Below are 25,469 nucleotides of genomic sequence, written 5' to 3' on the forward strand. Positions count from 1 at the left end.
CAGATGGCCTTTTATGGCTTAGCCTCTGAAGTCACACCAAATTACTTTGACCCCATTCTCTTGGTAGAGGCAGTTGTTAATTAGTTTGGTTCAGGTACAAAGAGAGTGAGCACAGAACCCAAGTCTCAATGGAAGAGCATAAATGTTGCAGTGTAAGAAAAGTATGTACAACCCAGGGAAATGAAATCTATCATATTATTAGCAATTCAAGCTTCCTATATCAATACATGCTCACCTTCTGGGGAAGGCATATGACAATATAGAATAACTAAGGCACCAATTGAGCAGAAAAGATCAAATGACATATTGGCTGCTTTAAGCCAGGGTTTTGGTGATGCCAACAAAATACTTCCTGCTTCCCTCTTTAAACATTTCACCCTGCACCTACCCTCTTTTTTTTTTTCTTTTTAATTTATTGTTTATTGAAGAATAATTGCTTTACAGAATTTTGTTTTCTGTCAAACCTCAACATAAATCAGCCATAGGTGTACGTATATCCCCTCCCTTTTGAAACTCCCTCCCACCTCCCTCCCCATTCCACCCCTCTAGGTTGATACAGAGCCCGTTTGAGTTTCCTGAGCAAAACAGCAAATTCCCATTGGCTATCTATTTTACATATGGTAATGTAAGTTTCCGTGTTACTCTTTCCATACATCTCACCATCTCCTCCCCTCTCCCCATGTCCATAAGTCTATTCTCTACGTCTGTTTCTTCATTGCTGCCCTGTAAATAAATTCTTCAGTACCATTTTTCTAGATTTCATATATGTGCATTAGAATATGATATTTATCTTTCTCTTTCTCACTCACTTCACTCTGTGTAATAGGTTATAGGTTCATCCACCTCATCAGAACTGACTCAAATGTGTTCCTTTTTATGGTTGAGTAACATTCCATTGTGTATATGTACCACAACTTCTTTATCCATTCATCTGTCAATGGACATCTAGGTTGTTTTCATGTTCTAGCTATTGAAAATAGTGCTACAATAAACAGTGGGATACGTCTGTCTTTTTCAATTTTGGTTTCCCGGGGGTATACACCTAGGAGTGGTGTTGCTGGGTCGTGTGGTGGTTTTATTCCTAGTTTTTTAAGGAATCTCCATACCATATTCCATAGTGGCTGTATCAATTTACATTCCCACCAACAGTGCAAGAGGATTCCCTTTTCTCCACACCTTCTCCAGCACTTGTTGTTTGTAGACTTTTTGATGATGGCCATTCTGACTGGGTGTGAGGTAATATCTCATTGTGGTTTTGATTTGCATTTCTCTAATAATGAGCAATGTTGAGCATCTTTTCATGTGTTTGTTAGCCATCTGCATGTTTTCTTTGGAGAAATGTCTGTTTAGGTCTTTTTCCCATTTTTTGATTGGGTTGTTTGTTTTTCTGGCATTGAGTTGTATGAACTGCTTGTATATTTTGGAAATTAATCCTTTGTCAGTTGTTTCAGTTGTTATTTTTTTCTCTCATTCTGAGGATTGTCTTTTCACCTTGCTTATAGTTTCCTTTGCTGTGCAAAAGCTTTTAAGTTTAATCATGTCCCACTTGTTTACTTTTGTTTTTATTTCCATTACTCTAGGAGGTGGATCATAGAGGATCTTGCTTTGATTCATGTCATTAAGTGCCTATGTTTTACTTGAAGAGTTTTATAGCTTCTGGTCTTACATTTAGGTCTTTAATCCATTTTGAGTTTGTCTTTGCACCCTACAACTACACTCTTTAGACTCACTTTTCTTAGTATCAAAAATCCCTTGAGAAGAAAACAAATAGGTAGTAAATCCTGGGATCATTTTCATTTTACCTCTTTAAGTCACTATGTTTCAGTGTGTTAGCTTTCAAGCAGTTTTCTTTTATAAATGACAGAAAAGTGAAGTAATCTTTGGCAAGATAGAAATGATATAAAAACAAAGGGTTATGAGGGAAATCATAGAACTGCCCATTCTCCCCTAAAAAAAGAGAGAATAGAGTCAAACAGAAACTCATCTCTACTCCTCAGCGTAAACCCTGCTGCCCTGAAGATGTGCTTTATTCATATACATAATGATAATTTAAAAGAACTAGGAGAGAACAAGAACCCACATCTCCATGGAAGAGCATTAATGTTACATGGTAAGAAAAGCATGTGCAACTATCTCTGGGAAATGAAATCCACCACATGATACTTACCGGTCATTATAAGAAAGATTATAGATAGATAGACAAGCAATGCTATAATTCTAAGTTTTTGCTTTTTTGGGGTATTTTTTCTCTGAATTTGAGAAATTTAATTTTCAAAAAACTGAAGATATATTTAAACAAAAGCCTTTTTTTTCCTAAAATAAGCACTGTTTAACCCTATGCATTAGCTAGGATATGAAAGGCTATTCTATGATAACACTCTTATAATCAAGTGGTTTTATAGAACAAAACTTTGTTTTCCTGTCATGCTAAGCCAGCAACAAACCCAGGAGCATCTTGATGAAGCTATCGTCCAATGAGAGACCTGGAAATATAGGCTGATTTGATTTTGTGGTTTACCATTTAAGTTCCTCGGGATCCCAGGGATTGCCTCCACAATCCCTCAGGTGGAAGATTAACCTAGAGAATCCAGCAGATCTTCCACTGCCTCAGACTAGGATCAGACTAGGATCATCACACGTGACTTTTGCTCTCATTGAATTAGTTAGAATTAGAAATTAGTCCCTTCTGTCTGCAAGGTAACTGAGAAGTATAGCCTTTCCTGAGGAGGAAAGGAGGATCAGTTACTAAGTCATAGTGATGTTCATTACAGTTTACTTTAGTTCCTATTCCTACAGAAAAGGTCATACAATAAATTCATGGATATTGTTTCAGATTCCCACACTGGAAAAGCTAATTGGCTGAATCTTTATAAGATCCATTCTTCCTACACTGGGTGCTATAGACATCTCCTTTAAACATACGAAAAAAAAGTAAAGGGTGAGAAGATTGTTACATGTATTTTATCAGCACAAAATATGATGCTTATGACTTGTAATAGCTCTAGAATCTCTGCATAAAAATATTTTCAAAATAGCAATTTCTTGGAAGGAGCTAGGGCATTTACCTTAAAAGTGAATTTTCAAGTAAGCATACCATTTGTTAAAATGTATGCGATTAGTGGGATGCTAAACTGCTGCGGCTGACTGGGTGAGGTTCTGACATCTTTTATTCTAACCTTTCTATTTAATTTCTATTCATCTGTGACTACTAATTTTTATTGACCTTTAACATTTTTAATTCAATGTATTTGTCTCATTTGTTAATCTTAGATATCACACAGATTACTAAATGTGACCTATGCCAAAAGCAATCGCAACTTGCTTTCCACTGACTTGTCTGCTAACTATGCATCCTGCCTTCTGCAGAATCTGTATTAAAGTACATTTTAGTGATTGTTATTCCATGAACCAGCCTCTGCATTATGTTGTAAACTGCAAACTACTTCGGTATGCAAGCGCAGTTCAGATGCTCCAATATAGCATTCTGCAAAATATCAGCAGAGGTGATAATTTCAATTCTGAAAATATTTTAGAGTTATAAAGTCCATGGAATGACATTAAAAATCACTTGTCTTCACTCAGTAATAGTTACTAAAATTTATTGATCATCTACTTATAAGCTAGGTACTATTCTAAATATATACTAAGTACCTGCCAATACATACCTCAGAACATACCTGCGCAACTCTGAAATGGGTACTAGGATTTTCCAGTTTCATGGATTAACAGTTTATGTAACTTGGCCTAAAACTATCATCAGGTAACAATCAAGTCAAGAGTTCAAACCCAGGCATTTTATCTACTACTCTACATGCTGTTTAGCTAAAGTGGCAGTTTGCAAACACAGGAAAAACTTGGGAATGTTATCTAAGGTTCAATTTCTTTCCTCCTCCCTCAGCCCCATCCATTCCAGCTTAATGAATTCTAGAACGATCTACTTTACTGCTTCCATTCATCACATCTTATTGGAGCCTTTAGAGTTGAAGAAAAACAGCAAAAGAAATAAGCCATTTACTTTAAACACTCTATGCCATCATGTGCTTCCAGACCCTCATCTCAAATCCCGGTTGATACTACTTTGGAAGAGACTCACCAGCAGGGATATAATATATTACTGCACTGGGGGGAATCTGGGAATGCTCTGTCGGGACATCCAGGGGGAATGCTTCAATCACCTGAAAGTCACCTGGGAAGGACTGGGAAAAAGGATCTTCGATGAGCACTCTTGTTACATTTCTCCCAATATTCCTCACATGTGTAATATTTCAAGAAATCTTAGGAAGTCAACAAAGATAAATATTTATGTGTCTTCAAACATCCTTCAAGATTTGAGTCCCTTAAATCCAAAAGAGTTACCATTGGACATTCAAATATTTAAGGTGAAAGTGCACTGAAAAGGAGAGACAAAGCCAAAATGCAGGAGGAATGTAAACGGAATACTCAGGTTTTCTTTGTAAATTGAAAGTACAAAAACACTGTGCTTTCTGGAACTCATTAACCCAACACAGCCAAGCTCAAGCCTGCAAAGTTTGGATGTCTGATAATAGACTTGCTTACGGTCTTGACTTGCTTATGATCTTGACTTGCTTATGCCAACCCTCTTGTTTTGTTTATAATTTTCCCCAAAGCCTCCCCATTTTTCTTCCTGCATATGTTCAAACTGTATCTCTTGCTCAAGATCAATTTTTCTCACCATCTCCTTTAAGGAATTGTCTCCAAATCTTTGACCTCACGCTAGTTTCCTCTTTTTCGTAAGAAATTCTTGGCCCTCTTATTGCCTCCACGTATAACTATAGCTATTATATTTATTTGCTATGATAAAATCATTAACTCTTTTGTATTAGAACACTGATTATAGTTTTTCTGATATCTTTCACAGAATATAACACTGTGTTTTCTACTAAGTAGTGTCTAAATAAGCTTATTTTGAATTTATCTGAATTGTCGTTGTGTTCTTTGCTCATCTTCTAGATTCCAGAGTACTAGAAGATAGTTGTTGCAATTTTTATGATCATTTTATTTTAGACAAATCTTGTGTCATGTACTTAGTTTTACTTTACTCTGAGGAATGGTGACAATAAAGTGATAACATTTTATTTATCAATCTATGTTCTTCTTCAGTGGAGAGGCAAGTCTTCATTTTAAGTTAAATTGAATTATATGTTATATTTTAATTTCAAGAAGAAAATCATTGTCCATTTAAACTTCTGAAAATCTGGACTCCTTAAAAAGCAAACTGGGATGTCATCCAGGAAAAAATCACTTCAGAAGGCATTGCTTAAGAATAGAGAGCCTACTCTGACCCTGGATTTTTAAGTACCCAAATTTAAGAAACAGTAGGGAATAATTAGTTATCATAAAACTCTTCTCACCATTTCTAGCTCTTAGATTATTGTTAGTGAAACAAATAGAAGCATTTATTGAAAATAGGAACAAATTGCTGACAGATTCAATCTGCAGCCCTCTGAGCCACTGGACATTGAATTCATTCCAAAGTGAATTAGTTTATCCAGCAATGTCAAGCTGCCAATCAGGTTATTCATCTATCTAGTATTGTCAAGTTGGATAAGAAAAACAACTCCTAAAAGAAAGAGAATTAATAAGAACCAGGGGGGCAGCTACTAAAATGGCCTTTTGAAAATGATGTCCTTAAGAAATGCCGTTGAGCATTTCAGATGCCAGTCTTTATTTCCTTTCTTGAAACTAACATTTAAAAGTATGTCTCTTGAATCTCAAATTCTGAGCTCAGGATTTCTTGGACTCAAAGCTTGGTCTTTTCTTCTGAAGGTTGTTTTGGAAGAGATATGGCAGTTGTGGCAATCGCACACCCATCATTGTAGCTTATAATGAAGTGGAATCTAGTACTATACTTACATGAAACTGCTCTGCTCTTTGCCAAAAATTCGCATCACATTTCCTCTTCCAGTTGTGATTTATTAAAACCAGTCATATCTCTTTGTGTCTAATCAAGTTCTATTGTTTTTTGAAACAACATCAGCAATTTGGCTCTTTTAAAAAACACATGAATATATATACCCCTCTGAGTTTATAATGAAGGGGGTGCAGTCCATCATTACTGAGATTTAAAGGAACAAATCATTTTCATGGGAGAATAGACCTCAAAAGTATGCATAAAATTAACAGATATGCAGGGCTTCTATTATTTTTATGTTAGACTAATTAGTGCCAGCATGAGCTATTAGCCAAAGGTAACAGTATTCTAAAGGTAACAGCTTCCCTGGTGGCTCAGAGGGTAAAGCATCTGCCTGCAATGCAGAAGACCCAGGTTCCTGGGTTGGGAAAATCCCCTGGAGAAGGAAATGGCAACCCACTCTGGTATTCTTGCCTGGAAAATCCCATGGACAGTGAAGCCTGGTAGGCTATGGTCCATGGGGTTGCAGAGTCAGACACGGCTGAGCAACTTCACTTACTTTCTTTCTTTCAACAGTATCCTGACTATAATATGCAGTATCTCATGATAAGCTGATTCTAAAAATATATATATATTAACAACTGGCCCTCCATCACTACTGGACATGTGTCTGTTCCAAAATTGGTAGAAATTGTTAGAATTTTAAAAACCAAGAAAGCAAACACAAAAATAAAGATGGCCAAGTTTTTCTCCATCTTTCCCAATAATACTAGATTGAATAATATTTTTGCCTTTTATCTAAAAACTTTAAAAATGCATTATATGATCAACCTTTTAAAAAAAATAGTTGAACTCTTTTCTTTGACTTCAGCTGCATTTATAAATGAGTAATACATCATCCAAATACACTTTAGAAATTAGACCTTGTATTCCATTATGCATTTAGACATTTATAGCTGGATGATAAGCCTGTCTGCACCTCAGGGATTGGACTTATAAATCAGTGCTTCTTGTGAAAATATGACATTCCTATTTGAAATTATTGGGGTTCTGTATCTTGTTCTTCTGGCTCCTTCAAAGAAATAATGAATTCCCATGAAGGGAAAGATACAAGGAAAGATACAAGACAAAATGTATTCTTTCCTTTATTGCAGTATACTGAGTTACAAGGGTTTCCTTCTAGAACTCTACACTTTTTACTAAATTCACCACTAACAAAAAGACTCAGAACAATAGTTTCTCCCAAAGGAGAAATTCTCATCAACAAGAGCACTACAACTTCCTTGATTACTTAAGAGATACTTGAATTAAATTGTATGAAATAACCTATTCATCTTCCTATGGGCTTGCCTGGTGGCTCACATAGTAAAAAGTCTGCCTGCAGTGCAGGAGACCCAGGTTTGATCCCTGGGTTAGAAAGATCCCCTGGAGAAGGTCATGGCAACCCATTCCAGTATTCCTGCCTGGAGAATTTCATGGACAGAGGAGCGTGGCTGGCTACAGTCCATGGGGTTGCAAAGAGTCGGATACAACTGAGCAACCAATACTTTCTACTTTCTACCCTACTCATCTACCATGAATAGAGTCTCCAAGACTGGCACTTGACCTGGCTCCTGGGAAGTGACCTCTGGAAGAATCTGCCTTGTAAGGATGTTTTTGTATGTCTGAAGCCTCATGCCACTCTCTATCAGTCTGACCTGGGGCCAGGGAGAGGGGTTTGAGTAGATGAGATCAGCCATAGGAATGTACTACAAGACAAACCCCTAACAAAATCTGACTACCAAGGTTGTCTGAGCCTTCCTGGTTGGCAACATTCACAGATCAATTCAGGAGAATTACACACCCCACCCCAACCCCCTACCATGCAACTCCACCAAGAGAGACCACATGGAAGCTTACCCGTATTTCCCCTCTGCTTTGTCCCAGAAGCATTTTATATTTTGCTGATTTTAATCTCTATCCTTTTACTGTATAAACCATAACCATGACTATAACAACTTTTCTGAGTGCTGTGAGTCCTTCAGGCTCCATGCCTGAAGGTGGTCTTGGGGACCCTCAACATAAAACCTACTGCCAGTTCTTAAAAGAAATAAATATATTGGTTTTAGAAAGGTCCCCATCAATCTGCACTGGGATTCCTCTGGAATGTGGCTTGCTGGCATGGCCATATCCCCGCCCTCCCCTCTGCCATATTTCACACTTTGTGGTATGGCTGAATTTTCTGGTAGAAGAGATGGTACACCACCAAAATCAATGGGAATAAGTGTATGTCTTCAGAAAGTGATTCAGGAGTAATTACAAATAATATAAATTCATAGAGAATAGGATTTGGAAACTTCAAGATATAGAAATACCACGAAAAATCCTCATTGTGGATAGAACTGAAAAATTTACCCCTCATCACTGACTTTGAAAAGTTCTTCTCTCCTTCTAAGCTTAAAAGTCAGCCATCATTTCATTATGCCTGTTTAAGCAATATTGAGATTTTTCTGAAAAACTTTAACAGGATACATACTTCTTAGAACCTACGTAACCCATTTGCTCTTTTAATTTTATTCATAAATGTTAGGCATTCAGATATTACTTTATTTAGATTTATTTAAATGAAACCTTCATACTAAAAGCTGACCCTCAGGTCTCACTGAAAATGTATCAACACTGATCATTTTTCCTAATTAAATTATGTTTTTAAAAATCAAAGGTGTATATAGGCTTTAATGATTCTAAACGATATCAATTTCTATTTTTTCCTGAGGTGTTGATTAGGGTTGTTGATTTTTCATCACTGATTGAAAAATTACTTCTTGCCAAAGATCCTAAAAGAATTTGTTAGGTCAAATTAAGATTGAGGACTGCTAAAATGTATTTAAAATTAAGTATAGTAGTATCGGTCACTTTTTTAAAGCCTCGGTCTTAGTTTCCTTGTAAAAGCAGAACAACAGAAAAATAAAATTTTCCTCCCTCTGCTAAAAATAAAAGGCTAGAGTTGTTAAATATTAATACTAGCAAACAAAAGTAATACTGATTATTGAATGATATGGATGCATATTACTAACTTTGCTTCATCAATTCATTCTTTCATATATTTGGATAAACTCAAGTCTGAGCTATAAAGGAACAAATGATGATTATATATGCAAGATTCTGGAAAATGGTGAGAGTGTTTCCATTTGTATAGAGAAAGAAAAGTCTCACAATTCAGGGACAGGAAGCTATGATTTACATAATGAACATGGCAGAGACCTATAAAGAAGCAAGACTTAGATGGCAGAAAAATCACACTGGCTTTACTCCAAGACACCAGGCACATCCCTGGAAAATTCTGATGTGCCGGAATATAACAGTATGTACTTTTCCCAGAGCCAGAATCAGTGCAATATTTGGCTTTCCTACTTACACTTGGAACATGGGATTCTTTTTCTCAAATCCTATCAGGGTTTCCTTTATGTTTAGCACCTGCATGCAGCCTGGGGGCTCTAAGAAGGAAATTTTATATATAGGTATCAATTGCCCAACAATACAGTCATTTTGTAACTTAAATTAACTCATTTTGATCATCTCCATACTCTTTAATATCTGGCAATCATGCAGATAAAAGTATTACACTTACATAATTATAATAATACCCTGTAAATGAGCTTCTTACAAATTCTTCACCATCATAAATAGGGAGAAACTGCTCATCAATGTCATATACAATCATAAAAGTTTATCAATAATCAAAGCCATGCCATATATACCACCATGGTTAAGAGCCCTACCTCAGAAATATAAATTCCAACTCTACCATTTACTAGCTTTGGGAGACTTAGTAAATAATACAATCTCTTTAAATACAAGTTTTCTCATCTGTAAAGAGGGACACTAGTTTTAGCTAACATAAAATTAAGGTGAAAGTGAAAATAACAAGATAGAGGCAAAACACTTTTTCACAGCGCTTTGTTCATAAAACTATTCAGTAACAGTTAATGTGTGGGATAGAGACAATGAACATGAGACGTCTACACACCTCCCTCTCTCAGCCAGTCACTTCAGGAACCGGATGAGAAAAGAGAACTAAGTTGGTATATGCAAACACTCAAAAGAAAACCATGAAGTCAAACAACTTCTCTCTCAAGGCCTCCACTCTTCAAGAGAAAATGGGCTCTAGTAAGCAAAATAGCTGAACAGGTGGACATAGATGAGGGGGCTATGATGCGATAAAAGTGTGAGAGATTCCCAAGAAGTGGAAATGTCTGAAGACAGGAAAGGCCAAGAGGTAAGGGTGAATGTTGACAAAATCATCAGAGGCACGTGAATCGAAAAGTATCAATAAAGACTGAAAATTTTGCCTGAAGTAGATTCTGTTGTTGCTTTTGTTTTTGTCTTTTTAGAATACAACACATTCTAGCACAGGATATGTGGGGTCACAGATTATGGAGGTGTTATGGGTTGAATTCAGTCTTTCCAAAGACACGTTGGAAGCCCTAACTCCCAGTACCTCAGAAAGTGGCTAAACTTGAAGACAGAGCTTTTAAAGAGGTGATTAAGTTAAAATGAGTCCCTTGTGGTGGGGCCCTAATCTGATGTCTAAAGAGCCTCTTGATGCAAGTGAAAGAGGAGAGTGAAAAAGTTGGCTTAAAGCTCAACATTCAGAAAACTAAGATCATGGCATCCGTTCCCATCACTTCATGGCAAATAGATGGGGAAACAGTGGCTGACATTTTTTGGGGCTCCAAAATCCCTGCAGATGGTGATTGCAGCCATGAAATTAAAAGATGCTTACTCCTTGGAAGGAAAGTTATGACCAACCTAGATAGCATATTAAAAAGTAGAGACATTACTTTGTCAACAAACGTCCCTTTAGTCAAGGCTATGGTTTTTCCAGTGGTCATGTATGGATGTGAGAGTTGGACTATAAAGAAAGCTGAGCACCAAAGAATTGATGCTTTTGAACTGTGGTGTTGGAGAAGACTCTTGAGAGTCCCTTGGACTGCAAGGAGATCAAACCAGTCCATCTTAAAGGAAATCAGTCGTGGGTGTTCATTGGAAGGACTGATGTTGAAGCTGAAACTCCAATATTTTGGCCACCTGATGTGAAGAGCTGACTCATTGGAAAAGACCCTGATGCTGGGAAAGATTGGGGGCAGGAGGAGAAGGGGACGACAGAGGGTGAGATGGTTGGATGGCATCACCGACTCGATGGACATGAGTTTGGGAAAACTTTGGGAGTTGGTGACGGACAGGGAGGCCTGGCATGCTGTGGTTCATGGGGTCGCAAAGAGTCAGACACAACGGAGCGACTGAACTGAACTAATCTGATCTGAATTCTGTAAGAAGAGGAAATTTGAACACACAGAACACAGGAGGATACATTAGAAAAGACCATGTGAGGACAGAGCATAAAGTGGCCACCTGCGAGCCAAAGAGGAAGGCCTTCGGAGAGACCAAACCTGCTGGCACCTTGATCTTGAACTTCTAGCTCCAGAAGTCTAAGAAAATTTCTGTTCTTTACGTCATTCTATCAGTGGTACTTTGTGGCAGCACAAGTAAGCCAATTAAAGAGGTAAATGTTTATATTAGCTACAAAGAGGCTTAGTATAAAAGTGCTGGGGAAAGGAGGTTGCCTGGAATCAGACTGGTTGAATTTAACTTCGCAGATCAGATTTGGTTCCACTGCTTTCTGACTACATGACCTTTATGCAAATTATTTACTCTATCTGTACCTCAACTTCTTCATTTAAAAAAAAATGTATTGTAATGGTGTCTGCTTCATCAAGTTGTTGCCAGGCTTAGATGAGAAAGAGACAAGGTCTAGAACAGTGACTGACATGTTGTTGTTCAGTCGCCTAGTGACGTCCAACCCTTTGCGAAACCATGGGCCGCAGCGTGCCAGGCCTCCCTGTCCTTCACCATCTCCTGAAGCTTGTTCAGATTCATGTCCTTTGCATTGGTGATGCCATCCAGCCGTCTCATCCTCTGACACCCTCTTCTCCTTCTCACATATAGTATTGACATACAGTATTGATCGATGACGTTAACTATTTGTGTTCTCTGTGATAACTGTTTTCAAAGGCTGCCTGTCCTTCTGACTTTCACCATATTCAAGATCGTGGAAGCAGTGTAGACTCCCTGAGTCAGCAGAAGGAATTTTAGCCGTGGGGTTACTGGGACAGCTTATTCCAAGTCACATGTCTACTCCTCTTCCTTCAAGTGACAATGAGAAATGATACTCTCTTTGATAATATTCAGAGATTGGGATTCATTGGAGGAAATGTATCCAGTAAAAGAATCTGGATACAAATCAAGTTACAGAGGAAAGAGAGATCAATGCAACCTGGGCTTCTAACTTTTGACATTCTGAAATGTTTGTTGCAGACCATTTTTAACAACTAGTTTCTCTTTTTCTTTCTATTAGTTTTGCAGTTCCAGATACTGTTCTTAAGTGCTTCACACAAATTACCTTATTTAATTCTCTTATAAACACATGTGATAGATACAATTTATAAACAAAGAGATAGTTAACAGAGAGAGGTTCAGCAACTTGCTCAAGTTTATAGGGTGAGCAAGTATAGTTGGTATGTGAATGCCGGTGACCTGGGGTCAGAGTCCACGTTCTTAGTCATCCTACGTGCTGTGCTAAGTCACTTCAGTCGTGTCTGACTCTTTGCAACCCTGTGGACTGTAGCCCACCAGGCTCCTCTGTCCAAGGCATTCTCTAGGCTGGGTTCTCTATACTGGAGTGGATTGCCATGCCTTCCTCCAGGAGATCTTTCCAACCCAAGAATCAAACCCAAGTCTCTTACATCTCCTGCACTGGCAGGTGGGTTCTTTACCACTAGTGCCACTTGAGAAGCCCTATCCATCCTATATCCTACCTCAGAAGTTTACTGTGCAAAATCATTGTTCTCTCAAATATATGTAATCTAATGTGTTCATTCTCGAGATGCTACAGAGCTATCATTTATTAAGGAAAAGTGGTATGATTCATTCACTTGGACATTAAACTAATACAGATGCTTTGGATCAGTGATTAAAAGCAAAATATCCACTCTTAGGCTTGTATCCCAGATCTGTAGAAACTCAGGGAAAGTTATATAGGCTGATCTATATGAAACTGCTGAAGATAATTTTCAAGACATCATGCGCACACATGACAAGAAAGGAAAAACCCATATTAAACCCCCAAAACATTAATGTTCTGCTTTCCTAGAGCATGTATGCTAGACTGAAGAAGTGGAAACAATTCTAGAAAGGAAGGCATGGAGTCAGCTTGAAAAGATCCTTGATTGAGTTCCAAAAACTCAATTTTTTAAAATGAAAAGCATCATTGGTTCTTGAGCAAGAGATTAAATTAATCACACTGCCTTAGATGAGACAAGCAGAAGAAACTGAAATTAGGGATGTAAACAGAAACACCATAAGACTATTTCAGATATTGGACAGTAATAACCAAACTTGGTTCATAGCAACAGTCATTCAAAAACAGAAAACAATGAAAAAAAATGTTGTGAAAGCAAAGTCAGATTTGGCCACTCATTAAAAATGGAAGTAGAAAGGAAAATCAAGGTAAGATTCAAAGAAGACTGAGGTTCCTTGAGTCTGAGTTATTTAGCTCATTCGGGTGCTATCAAGAGAAAGCGACAGGAAGAGACAATCTTGGTTTGAAAAAAAAGGAAAAGCTTGATTTTATGAAATAAAACTGCAGCTTGTTTTCTCTCCATATAAATACACTTCTGTCATTTCTACCTTAGGAAAGTGAAACTCGAATGACTTAAAGTAACAGAGACCAAGGAGAAATAACTTCAAATTAAACATACATAAAATTCAACATTATATGACTTTAAGTGACCCAAGCAAGCACACAGAGAGACTGCTCCTTCAGGCAAACCACCTGCTATTGACACAAATTACTATTTGCCACTCCAGTACTCTTTCCTGGAAAATCCTATGGACAGAGGAGCCTAGTAGGCTACAGTCCATGGGGTCACAAAGAGTCGGACACAACTGAGTGACTTCACTCACTTCACTTTCACTATTTGACAAGGGATTAGAGGAAAAGAGTCCAGAGGAAAAACAATTAAGTGTAAACAGTGCTTTAATACTCTTCCTTTCTGCTTTTAGCTAGGTATGTTACAAATTGTAAGTTAACTCATTTCCAGAGTTTTAAAAACAGTTGCTATTATTAACTGTTTCTAGAGGCACTTTGCACTAGGGCCAAATCTCCAATGTTGTGTTTGTACACAAAATATAATTTAGGTGACTTGGGAATTACTCTTCAAATTAGAACTGGTTTTTAACTATTGACAGCAAGTTAATGAGATTTCACTGAATTTTTAGGAATTCCAGAAACATGGAGACTTTTTACAGAGGCACTGAGCATTATTTGCAAAAAGTTCAGCAGAATCTCCAGAGTTGTTTCTTTTTTGTAATAAATAAATGTAAGTCATTATGCTTCTACAAAAGCAAGCATATTTTCTGGAGCTTTAACAAATGACAGTCCTCACTTTGCCAGTAAACTGCCCCAGGATGTGTAACAGACCAACGAATTACTCGAGCAGAGCACTAAACAGGGGCCTGAAGACGTTAATGCACCTGTCTGAATGTCACTTTTTACAAAGTGGCTTATTTAAAAAGTAGATGTCAACCCAGAATACTATACACATTAAATTCGTTAATAACATGTGTTACATAACAATAAAAAAGCAACAAAGAAAGCTAAATATACTTTGGGGGAAAAAAAAGTAGATTCTTCTGACTTCTCAGAAAAAAAACAAACCCTGATAAAATCATTACAACTTTCCACCCATCTCCCTAAAATCTACCATAATGTTAGTAATTTCTGCATTTTTGTATTTGAGGTGGTCAAGTGCACAAGAACAAAGACGAACTAACTTGGGTTTTTTTTGGTTTTTTTTTATAAATTTATTTATTTTAGTTGGGGGCTAATTACTTTACAATATTGTAGTAGTTTTTGCCATACATTGACATGAATCAGCCATGGGTTTACATGTGTTCCCCTTCCTGGACCCCCCCACCCACCTCCCTCCCCATCCCATCCCTCTGGGTCATCCCATTGCCCCGGCCCTGAGCCCTTGTCTCATGCATCGAACATGGAATGGTGTTCTGTTTCACATACGATAATATACATGTCTCAATGCTATTCTCCCAGAACGTCCCACCCTCACCTTCTCCCTCAGAGTCCATAAAATTGCTCTATGCATCTGTGTCTCTTATTCTGTCTCGCATATAGAGTTTTTAACTGCTCTGAAATAAAGTAATATTACATGTACACATATTTGGTATATAGACACTCGGTTGCTTATTTCATTATTGTATCACTTATATTATTGATTCTACAGGAATATTCCCAAATGAAATTCTCTCTTTACATTCCTTCTAAATATATACTTCCATGTTTTCAGACAGAAACGGTGTATGAGCTTGGAGGTCAGCAGATCTGGGTTCAAAGACTAGCCCTACTGCTTCCTGGTGTTGTGACTTGGGAGAGCTTCGTCTCCCTAAGCCTTCCTTACCTCATCTGCAAAATAAACATAATACTAAGTATACCATAAATTTGTTACAGATTCTAAATAATTACTCTATGAAATAACTTAGCATTTTGTATACCCACGATATGTGCTGGCTTTGATATGGTTCATTTTGCTCCTCTCATTAAATTATAAGTATCTTTTAGGCAATGAGTATACCATACTAGTAGTGTTAGTTGCTTGGTCGAGTCCGACTCTTTGCAATCCCACGGACTGTAGCCTGCCAGGCTCCTCTGTCCGTGGGATTCTCCAGGCAAGAATACTGGAGTGGGTTGCCATTCCCTTCTCCAGAGGATCTTCCCGGCCCAGGGATTGAACCTGGGTCTCCTGCATTGCAGGCAGATTCTTTACCATTTGAGCTATAGGGAAGACCTGTATACCATACTATGTTTCTGTAATTCTGTGTATCATCTCATACCATGCCTATCACTCCCAGCCTTGAGTAGATTGCTTTTCAAAGATCCCTCTCCTTCATCCTCTGTATGAGTTACTGACATATTCTACCATTCCCTAGATTCCAAGAAGAACTGTCACCAAATTTTCTTTTGAACGCTAAGCCAGAAGCAAAACAAGTATTTTCTCAAAATAATAGAAACACTTTTCCCAAGCTATAGTACTCATCCCTCTAAGACCCTACATACCAAAACCATAACTGAGAACATGCATGGCCATGTTTGGTGCTTTCATTCATTCTGAAAGTACCATTGTACCTCCATTGTCTTGGACAGGCTGTTGTCTATCCATCTTCAATGTCCATCTTCTTTCCACCGGTAATAGAAAGGATTTGCCTTTCTTAGCCAAAAAGTTAAGAGACACACAGAACAATTTACAAGTTCTCTTGGAGGCAAGGCTTGATTCAAACAATTTAGAGTCTAATCACTTTGGAATATAATTATATTTGTGACAGTGGAAGCCTAGTGGCCTCTTGCCTTGCTGCCTGCTTTTTCCTCCAGTTGGAATACTCTTTCCTTTCCCTTCAGAGTCATTCTTAATCATCTTTCAAAACCAATCTCACAAGCAGCTTTCACATGAAAATCCTTTTGACATCCTGAGATTGATTCAGACTTCCTTCATTCAATTATTCATTCAGCAAACATTTGAGTACCTACTATGTGCTAAGTATTCTTCTATAGAGCAGTGATAGCATTAACTGAAATCCCTGTTGGAGCTTACCTCCTAATGGAGGGAGAAAGAGAATAGATAAAGCACATTATATGACATAGGCAATAGTAAAAAATGTAAGTAAAACTCAAGATGGCAGAAAAACAGACTAGGGAGAGAGAGAGTTAGGACATGACATCCTGACCAGCAGGGTAACTGATGTTAAATAGGATGGTCACGGAAAGTCTTAATGGTACAACGACACATAAGCAATAAGCAGCAACCCCAAGGAAGTAAGCCAATACACCAGGTGTGTGTCCAGAGCAAGATTGCTACAGACTGAGAGAACAGCAAGTGCAGAAAATCTGAGGCAGGAACATGTTCACACCGGTTGGTATGTGTTCAAAACCAGAAAGATGCCCACAGGAGCAACATGGTGTTGAGATAGACAGGTATGTGGGGCGTTTCACCTTGTCAGCCTGAGGACTCCAGCATTTACTATGAGCCGAGAAGCCACTGAGGGTGTTTGGGTAGAGGAGAATCACGACCTGCCTTATGTTAAAAAAAATTACTCTATTTCCATCTCAAGAATGGAGTGTAGTGGGACCAGGGAGTATGTTGGCAGATCAGTTAAAATTTCAGTCATTCAAGGGAAAGATAACAGAGGCTCCCTATGTGTGTATGTGTTTTGAGTTTGTGTTTTTTGTTTTTTTTTTTTACAAGTTGATCATAAGGCTAGCCTGTCATTATTCTACATTTGTCTCGATAAAACTGTGACCTTAAGAGGAGAGAAACTGCTCATAGCTTTTTCATCATCATTTAAAAAAAAAAAAAAAACAGGGCTCAATAAATGTTTACTGAAAAAATAAATCTACTATCACAGACTATTACATTCAGACCATGTAAAGGTCCAAATACCACAGGTATTTTAACAGAAATATTCATGTGAAAAATACTTTGTGCTGATTCACTGGAGGAGAAAAGCATGAGTATTATCCTAAATTTTTGAGATGTTGGTCTTCAATACTATCCAGTAAAAATGTAAAGAAATTATAATTAAGGATGTGAGTCAATCCCACAAAGGCAACTGAAATAATAAATGTAATGGATTTTGATCAGTACATAAAATGAAAATCATAAATAATATACTTGAAAAATACAAAGTGACATTAATAAGTAAACATCTGTTTTATATAATTAAGGTCAGTTGAGAAAAAAAATCTAATTATAAAAATCTAATTTTAGTAAATACATCAACTACTGTTTTGGCAAAAAGCATTTGAAATTTGAATGATAATGAAATGAGAAAAGTTTTATGAATCAAGGAAGGTTTTAACATTCCAGACCACGCTGAATCACAAAAAAGGCATTTGTCTATGTATTAGCTTGCTATTGCTGCTGTAAGAAATTACCACATACTTACTGAGCGGAAACAACACAAATTTATTATCACATTCCTATAGGTCAGAAGGCTGACTTCGATCTCAGTGAGATAAAATCAAAATGTCTGCAGCACTGCACTCCTCTCTGGAGGCTCTAGGGAACAATATACCTCCAGCTTCTAGAAGATGTCTGTGTTCATGTGTCCATGGCTCTCTTGTACCTTCAAAATTAGCACAGCAGGTTGAGTCCTGCCCAGGCTAATCACTCTGATCTCCACTTCTGCCTCCGTCTTCAACTTTTAAGGGCTTGTAATTACACTGTGCTGTCCTGTGCTAAGTTGTGTCCGACTCTGTGTGACCCTATGAACTGTAGCCCACCAGGCTCCTCTATCCTTGGGATTCTCCAGGCAAGAATACTGGAACGGGTTGCCAAGCCCTCCTCCAGGGGATCTTTACGACCCAGGGATTGAACCCACTGCTCTTACATCTCCTGTATTCAGAGGCAGGTTCTTTACCACTAGCAACCACCCAAATAATCTACAATAATCACCCTTATATAAGGTCAGCTGATTAGCAACCTCAATTCCATCTGCAACCTAAATTCCCCTTTCTTATGAGTAGCAGCATTTGCACCTGTTGCTGGAACTGGAACATGGACATCTTTGAGGAGCATTAGTCTGCCTGCCATAGTGTAACACGAGTATTATTACTTGCATTAATAAGTAATACTAAAAAGCCATCTAGAAAAACTAAGGCCTACACTGAAGGAAGAATTACAATTAAAAAGAAATAAGGATTGAAAGAGACACGTGTACCCCAATGTTCATCGCAGCACTGTTTACAATAGCCAGGACATGGAAGCAACCTAGATGTCCATCAGCAGACGAATGGATAAGGAAGCTGTGGTGCATATACACAATGGAATATTACTCAGACATAAAAAGGGATGCATTTGACTCAGTTCTAATGAAGTAGATGAGCCTAAAGCCTATTATACAGAGTGAAGTTAGGTCAGAAAGAGAAAAAGAAATAAGGATTGAAAGAGACACGTGTACCCCAATGTTCATCGCAGCACTGTTTACAATAGCCAGGACATGGAAGCAACCTAGATGTCCATCCTCAGACAAATGGATAAAAAAGCTGTGGTACATATACACAATGGAATATTACTCAGCCATTAAAAAAAATACATTTGAATCGGTTCTATTGAGATGGATGAAACTGGAGCCCATTATACAGAGTGAAGTAAGCCAGAAAGAAAAACACCAATACAGTATACTAATGCATATATATGGAATTTGAAAGATGGTAACGATAACCCTATATGCGAGACAGAATAAGAGACACAGATGCATAGAACAGTCTTATGGACTCTGAGGGAGAAGGTGAGGGTGGGACGTTTTGGGACAATAGCATTGAAACATGTATATTATCGTATGTGAAACAGAACACCATTCCATGTTCGATGCATGAGACAAGGGCTCAGGGCTGGGGCAATGGGATGACCCAGAGGGATGGGATGGGGAGGGAGGTGGGTGGGGGGTCCAGGAAGGGGAACACATGTAAACCCATGGCTGATTCATGTCAATGTATGGCAAAAGCTATTACAATATTGTAAAGTAATTAGCCCCCAACTAAAATAAATAAATTTATTTTTAAAAAAATACAAAAAAAAAACCCCAAAACACTGAATTACTATGCTGTACACCAGAAAATAATATAATATTATAAATCAAAAAAAAAAGAAATAAGGAATTTCAAACTTTATTAAAATTAATACTTCAAAAGAGAATCATATCTTAAAATTATTAAATATATATTATATCTGTACCAAAAATCAGGGACGTTTTAGGTATGCTATTTTGTTCATACACTCTCCATACTTTTGTGTATAATATTTATTGCTATTTATAAAACCTAACTAATTAAGAAAGAATTAGTGAATGAGATAGCAATAATATGCAATTCAATATGAGATTACCTTTTTCACCTACCCAGCAGAGACTTTTAAAAACTAATACCCAGTGCTTGAAAGAACACATAAAAATGATCGCTCTCTTATGCTGGTTGTAAAACTGTCAATTTGAGCATCCTTTCTGTAAAATAATTCAGCAATACATGAGCTTTTAAAATCTGTTTTTTTGTTCTAAAAATTCCATTTCCAAAATTCTACCCTAAGAAAAAAACAGAAATGTAGGAAAATATTTATAGAAAACGATGTTCATCACAGCAGAAGGTATAAGAGTAAAAACTGAAAATGACTTAAACTATGATACATCTATGAGATGGAATACTAGTCATTAAAATTGAGTTTCTAAATTTTTAGTCATGACAAAATATGATACATGAAAGTCGTTACAAGCATGTTATATATGGAATATGATTTCAGCTATACAAAAATATACATTCATGAACAAGTGACTGAGAAAAAAAAGTATGTGACTATTTCTAAGTATTTTTTTTTTTATAAATTTATTCATTTTAGTTGGGGGCTAATTACTTTACAATATTGTAATAGTTTTTGCCATACATTGATATGAATCAGCCATGGGTTTACATGTGTTCCCCTTCCTGGACCCCCCACCCACCTCCATCCCCATCCCATCCCTCTGGGCCATCCCATTGCCCCGGCCCTGAGCCCTTGTCTCATGCATTGAACATGGAATGGTGTTCTGTTTCACATATGATAATATACATGTTTCAATGCTATTCTCCCAGAACGTCCCACCCTTACCTTCTCCCTCAGAGTCCATAAAATTGTTCTATGCATCTGTGTCTCTTATTCTGTCTCGCATATAGGGTTATCGTTACCATCTTTCAAATTCCATATATATGCATTAGTATACTGTATTGTTGTTTTTCTTTCTGGCTTACTTTATTTCTAAGTATTGTAGTTATGAGTGATACCTATTTCTTCTTTCTGCTCTTTTCCTAGTTTTTAAATAGACTTGCATAGCTTTTACTTTCAGACTAGCAGAACTCTCAAAAGTAGTACTGTGTATTTGAATATATAAGCCATAGAAGTGAAGTCTCTCAGTCATGTCCGACTCTTTGCGACCCCATGGACTGTAGCCCAACAGGCTCCTCCATCCACGGAATTTTCCAAGCAAGAGTACAGGAGTGGGCTGCCATTTCCTTCTCCAGGGGAATCTTCCCAACCCAGGGGTCGAACCCCAGGTCTCCCGCATTGCAGGCAGATGCTTTGCTGTCTGAGCCACCAGGTATGGTGTATATAAGCCATGTGTTTATACAAATATTTTAATATTTCCTTCTAATACTAATATTTTCTTCTTCCCCAAGCATTATGAGGTAACCACTTGGAGTAAAGACTTTTTTTTTTAGAAACAAGAAAATTTAAGTAAAAAGAGGGCAAAAGTTGCATCTATGCTCTGTACTTTTCTATTCATGAGCTACATTCTACAAAATTCTAAATCCAATGCCATTTTGGATTTTCTTATTTAAGTTTCAGATTCTTTTTTTCATGAATTCTACCTATTCTCTAGATAGACAGTAGGTAACCTTTTCAGAAAAGACAGAATTTTCTATTTAACTTTGAAAGCCATTCTCCTTTCAGATCTGTTGAAATATTATAGCACCCTATGATTTTCTGGCATAGCCAAAACTGGAAGGAGGGGCAAAATTATGGAGACAGTAAAAGGATCAGTGGTAGCTAGGGGTCGGGGAAACACATCAGAGGGGAATGAAAAAAGTACAGAGGATTTTTAGGGCAATGAGAAACTTTGTGTAACATTTTCATGTTGGACACATGTCATTATACATTCAACTAAACCCATAAAACATACAACACTGAACCATAACATAACTATAGACTTTAAGTGATAAAATGTGTAGATTCATCACCTGTGACGACTGTGTCAATATGGTGCGTTAATGAAGGAGGGGACTGTGCACATTTGGGGCAGGAAGTATACAGGATATGTCTGTAGGCGCCTCTCAATTTTGATGTGAACCTAAAACTGCTCTAAGAAATAAAGCCTTTTTAAAAAAAAATTGAAAAGGAGTTAAAAAAAAAAAGTAAGTAAATTCACACCTCTTCATCCATTTAAAAAAATAATAAAACAGTAAAGCTTTGTCTTCATCTGCCAAATTTAAATAATAAAAGTAAAAAGCTGACATGCAAAATCACTTCATTTAATTTGTTTTCATACATGTTATACATACATTTATTTGTGAACATACTTAAATTACTTTTAAACAGGAAGTGAACTTAGTCTTATTAGAGAAATCAGTCTAGGAATCAGACATCTTCTCCTTCCTGTGCTTTGATAATCTCTCTTCTTCCACTTTGAAAAGAAAAAGCGTACTTGTCTTTATTCAACCAGAATCTCACCACGGTGCCCTCTCTTGAAGCATAACTTTCCATGGTGCCCATCAAAGGAACAATTCGAAATACTAATATTAAGAACTCTGTGAAGACTTCTTAAATCAAGGCACAATAAAAGCAGGATATGGCTTTCTGTCTGCCCTTCTCTGGTGGCTCAGACGGTAGAGAGTCCTCCCGCAGTGTGGGAGACCTGGGTTTGATCCCTGGAATGGGAAGATCCCCTGGAGAAGGAAATGGCAACCCACTCCAGTATTCTTGCCTGGAGAATTCCACGGATGGAGGAGCCTGGCAGGCTACAGTCCATGGGGTCGCAAGGAGTCGGACACGACTGACCGACTTCACTTTCACTTTCTTTCTGCCCTTCTATATATCTTACACCTTTTCCACTAATGGCTAGGAGTAAAATTAAAGGCAGCAGAATTTGGCCCACATTGGAATTATCAGAACTGAGATATACTATGAGTGGGTATCAGGAGTGAAGACAGTTTTGTTACCTTGTTCTTCCGCTGCCTATTGACAGCGCTCCTGAGGGAAAGACCTGGGAGCACTTGAGCGTAAATTATTAAAGGTGCAACCACCTTACTGAATCCAAGTAACAAATCTATGAAAAACAATTTCTCATTTATTCATCAGAATCACTCTGGAAATCAGAAGTTATGTGGTTATGATGTTTTTTAAAAAATCGTTTGAAATATTGAAAAACAAAGGCAGACGTTTTGTGACACAAAGGAACACTAACTTGGCTGATTTTTTGTTTTAACAATAAAATCTGACCTTTCCAACTGGTTTTAAGGTGAAAATTTTCCATGAATTGAAAGAATTAGGTCCCTACTTACAAGTTTGATAGAAATATATATAAAATGTAAGAACACAGAACTTTATCAAAAAAAAGTGCCACAAATATATTAAATAAATGGTATTTTTATTTCACCAACCCTTTCTGAGACTATTGATCCAAACAAGGTGTCCTTACATGAAAAAATGACAGTAATAATCACTGGGAAAATCTGGTCTGGTTATTGGAAAAAAACAAGTCACAGGATGAGAGAGTATACTGGCATTACGTATATCTGACAAGGAACTTGTCCCAGAATATATTTTGAATACAAATAAATTTAAAAAGGTAGACAATCCAATTTTAAAATGGACAAAAGATATATTACTAAAGAAAAAACACCAAAGGATATTTCACACATCTTAAATTTCTTTAAGTCCTGAGTCTGAGAACACAGTCTCAAAAGCTTCAAGTTTCCTTCTTTAAAATAACTAGTATCTTCTTTCACATAGTCATAAAGCATTTCTTAGACATCTCCTATGTTCAAGGCATTATGTCATACAATGCAGAATTAAATAAAACACTTGGCCTCAAGGAATGAAGAATCCAGTAGCTAAAATAAGTCATGTAGAAAAATGGTCATACTTCAGTTATCAATAGCAACAGAAACAGGATGACTGACTGTTCCTCCTTGACAAGGGTGGAAGGGTGGGAAAGAAGTAACTCAAGAAGAAAAGGTGGTATTTGGTTGATTTAATATCTTATGTAATTAGTGTTATATACCTGAAGGGAAAAAAAAAAAAACTTAGACAAATATCTTAAAGAAATCTCCTCCCTGATTAGCCTCCTTATTATAGATCAGCCTTTGGTCCCACGTGTGTTAGTTGCTCAGTCGTGTCCAACTCTTTGCAACTCCATGGACTGTAGCCCACCAGGTTCCTCTGTCCATGGAATTCTCCAGGCAAGAATACCGGAGTGGGTTGCCATGCCCTTCTCCAGGAGATCTTCCCGACCCAGGGATCAAACATGTGTCTCCCACATTGCAGGCAGATTCTTGACTATCTGAGCCAGGGGAAGCTTTGGTCCTGCAAGGAGATATAAAAAGCTTTATGGCAATAATTTGATGGATTAGAACTAAGAACCATTCTTACTTCTAATTCTACTCTGACCCTTGGTAGTCTGGAACTGGATAACTGTTTTCAACCTGTACCACATTCCACAAATTACTGGATTTTCTGACCCTGAATCTTAACATTCCACTAAGTACATTACTGATGTCTACCTGTGAAACTTCTTAATCTGGAGTTTTTAACGTTTAAATCACCGAAGCATTACATTCGACATCTATTTCTTCCTTCTTATTTCTGCATGCCACATAAACTCTGTTTAGTTCTTAGTTGTTAGTAACTTCATCCACATGAGTTTGTTTGCTTGTTTCTATTTTGATTTTGGAGTGATTTCCTGGTTTTATAGCTGACATGCACTCTCCCAAAATAAATAGACCTCTGGTCTTGCTCTTGAGCTTTGATTCCTGGTTTTCACTCAACTCTGAATCATTTCCATTCTGTAAATCCAAGACTTTTGCAGTCTGTCCTGTCTCATAGCTGTGGAAGTGCCAGCCAAAAAAACAGGAGAGGGGAAGGATTTTTTTTTTTTTTAATAAAAGCATGCGATGGACACAACCTATTCTTTTCAGATCAAGATATCAGCTTTTAAATCTTTGTGTGTCTGCCATCCATATGTATTTAATGGATTTCCTTCATGTTTTTGTAATACACTGAGTCACAGCCTGAAATAGTTTTCTCAAAATCTGGCCTAACTGCATCAGAATATCCTCCTTTCTCTGAATAAGTTCTTAGACCCTACTGGAACCTACTGAATGAGAACATCTGGACCTGAAGCTCACAAATCAGATAATCTCTTAAGAAACTCCAAAGTCTTATAACAACTTAAATGGAACAATTTCATGAACCAACTGACCACCAACCAAATTAAATATTTATTTTTGTCTATTCTTTGTTAAACACTGTTTAACAATGTTAAATTCCACGGGACTGTCATAAACAGAGAGGCACCTTCTGACACCATGTAAATAAGCATAGGATGGCCTCATTGAGAGATGAGACACCATATGAGACCTCCAGCTGTCCTTTTTAGAGCACCAGACACATGACTTAAGCCATCTGAGACCATCTAGTCCTAGTCCAAGCCCAAACCAGCCCAGAAGAGAAGAACTGCCCCAGAGAACAGTTAGAAAAATTTTTATGGCATAGTGTTTTTAAGTTACAAAATTTTGAGGTGGTTTGTTACACGGCAAAAACTAACTGATAGACCCAGGAAAATTTCTTGTGCAGAAAATTTGTGGTAAGGGTCAACATATTCTAGCACCCATATTCTCAGTGGAGAACAGCTTCACCGCACACTCCATCCAGTATGACTGTCCTTTCTGCTATCCTCATTTTCT

At 37.4% G+C, this 25,469-nt stretch overlaps 1 long non-coding RNA gene across 1 annotated transcript in view; it reads right to left on the minus strand.

Annotated features, from left to right (window-relative positions):
• Positions 1-25,469, minus strand: part of LOC145511511 (uncharacterized) — a 533,216-nt gene that overhangs the window by 341,139 nt on the left and 166,608 nt on the right. Inside the window, exon 13 of the long non-coding RNA XR_014057910.1 lies at positions 4,094-4,196. This is a non-coding gene — a long non-coding RNA (uncharacterized LOC145511511). The remainder of the gene's footprint in view (positions 1-4,093; positions 4,197-25,469) is intronic.

This window comes from Giraffa tippelskirchi, chromosome 6 (genome assembly GCF_054371585.1).
Source record: "Giraffa tippelskirchi isolate mGirTip1 chromosome 6, T2T-mGirTip1v1.2.pri, whole genome shotgun sequence".
Taxonomy (NCBI): domain Eukaryota; kingdom Metazoa; phylum Chordata; class Mammalia; order Artiodactyla; family Giraffidae; genus Giraffa; species Giraffa tippelskirchi.